Source organism: Cervus canadensis, chromosome 11 (assembly GCF_019320065.1).
Source record: "Cervus canadensis isolate Bull #8, Minnesota chromosome 11, ASM1932006v1, whole genome shotgun sequence".
Taxonomy (NCBI): Eukaryota; Metazoa; Chordata; class Mammalia; order Artiodactyla; family Cervidae; genus Cervus; species Cervus canadensis.
In genome coordinates, this window is record NC_057396.1 from 20,263,476 (window position 1) to 20,265,812 (window position 2,337).

At 42.6% G+C, this 2,337-nt stretch overlaps 1 non-coding gene across 1 annotated transcript; it reads right to left on the bottom strand.

Annotated features, from left to right (window-relative positions):
* Window positions 1-1,928: 1,928 nt before the first annotated feature.
* TRNAW-CCA lies at window positions 1,929-2,000 on the bottom strand. The gene has a single exon. It is a non-coding gene; the product is annotated as a tRNA-Trp (tRNA).
* Between the last annotated feature and the right edge of the window lie 337 nt (window positions 2,001-2,337).

The following is a 2,337-nucleotide window of genomic DNA, read 5'->3' on the forward strand; positions in this document are numbered from 1 at the left end:
CCACATGGACTGCAGCACGCCAGGCTTTCCTGTCCTTCACCATCTCCCAGAGCTTGCTCAAACTAATGTCCGTTGAGTTGGTGACACCATCCTACCATCTCTTCCTCTGTCATCCCCTTCTCCTCCTGTCTTCTATCTTTCCCAGCATCAGGGTCTTTTCCAATGAGTCAGTTCTTCACATCAGGTAGCCAAAATATTGGAGCTTCAACTTCATCTCCAGTCCTTCCAATGAATATTCAGAGTTGATTTCCTTTAGGATTGATGGTTTGATCTTGCTGTCTAAGGGACTCTCAAGAGTCCTCTCTAGCACCACAGTTAGAAAGCATCAATTCTTTGGTGCTCAGCTTTCTCTATGGTCCAACTGTCACATCCATACATGACCCATACATGACCATCCATACATTCTGCCATTAGACATATGGAATTTCATATTATGGCACCCCACAGAGCCTTCTTTTCCATCTTCAGTGGCAGAGAATTTCATTCAACTGATGTTTTTTGCCAGATCTTGGGTATGAAAGAGAGGCAGTTAGGTGGAATTTCTATTTAGCCTCTACCTCCAAGCAGTCAGCATCACTGAAAAGTAGAATGACCTTCTGAAAGCCAACTGTGCCAACTTCCTGGCCCCCTGTCTTTCTTTCTCTGTACTGTCTTGCCCACTCAGTAGAAGTCCTGAAAGCCCACCTCCTTCACAGCCTAGTTTCTTCAGGCATTCATACAAACATGATTTGGGTCAAAGAATAGAAGTTTGAACTTGTTTTTGAGATCTGCTTATTGACCTGCATTAGTATTGATAGCTACAATATACCAATAACCAATTGGCAGGAATATTTTTAGATTTCTAGTTTTTAAAAGCTAGAAATGCCACCCTAATTTTCCTGCCATGGTACCTGGATTAAGCTAAAGAATTCTGCTTCCTCTTTTTGGGGCTATCTTTCTGTTTTCCATTTTATTGAGAGTTCTGTTTCTTGCCTTTGAACCTGAATTTGTATGTACTTATTTTTTTCTACTATTTTTACATTGTTTACTATTCCTATGGGTTCAGCAAAGGGGGAGATCTTATTCTGTGCTCAACCTGCCATCATGATCTGATTTCCCCCTTTCAAACTCAGTTCTCCTCTCTTTATTGTGTAGATCAATTTACCTCCCCATCCCCTGCTCAGCTCTGAGCCCCTGTTTATATATGCAAAGACTCATTGATGTGCTCTACTGAAGAGTAGGTTTATATGTTCCAAGTCTCCTCTTTGGCAGCCTGGAATAATTGGCAGAAGCTTTGAAATTTCCATCTTTCCCTTGATCCTCCCCCATTAATCTCAGCCAGGGAAGGGAGCTCTTTAGAGATTTATATCCTCCTTAATATGAATTATGTTTTCTTCTTTAACAGGCAGACGTGGTTGTTTTAACTGATAATTTTTTCTCGATTAGAATTACTGGTAACATTTATGGAGTACTTATGTACCAAGAACTATATTAAGTAGATTACTAGTGCTAGCTCACTTAATTCTTATGACATCCTGAATGTGGGTGCTTCATCTACATAGACAGGTGAGAAAACTGGACTGAGGGAGAATAAACAGTTGTCTGTGGTTTCATGGCTATTGAAGCTCAGAGACGGGATTCAAACTCATGATTTTATTTATTTATTTATGACTTTATGGCTTTATTTATTTATTTACTTGGCTGCACCAAGTCTTAGGTGCAGCCTGAGGGATCTTTAGTTGAGGCATGTGGAATCTTTAGTTGGGGCATGCAGACTCTTGGTTGCAGCCTGTGGGATCTAGTCCCCCAAAGTGAAAGTGAAAGTGAAGTCGCTCAGTCGTATCCGACTCTTTGCGACCCCGTGTACTGTAGCCTACCAAGCTCCTCCATCCATGGGATTCTTCAGACATAATACTGGAGTGGGTTGCCATTTCCTTCTCCAGGGGATCTTCCCAAGCCAGGGATCGAACCTGGGTCTCCTGCATTGGAGGCAGACTCTGTAACCTCTGAGCCACCAGGGAAGCCCCTTAGTCCCCCAACCAGGGATCAAATCCAGGTGCTTGCATTGGGAGCCTGGAGTCTCAGCCACTGTACCACCAGGGAAGCCCCTTTATCAGTTTAGAGTAAACTTCTTTTGCCAAGACTCTGATAGTAAATATTTTAGGTTTTGCAGGCCATATATGGTCTCTTTCCCATATTCTTTTCTTAATACCTCTTTACAAACATAAAGCTATTCTTAGCTAGAAGGCTATAAATAATATGGCATGGACTACATTTGAACTGCATGCCATCATGTGCCAACTATGTTCAGAGCTTCTGTCTGACCACCCTGGCCAGGAGTGGGGGGCCAGTGGGGCA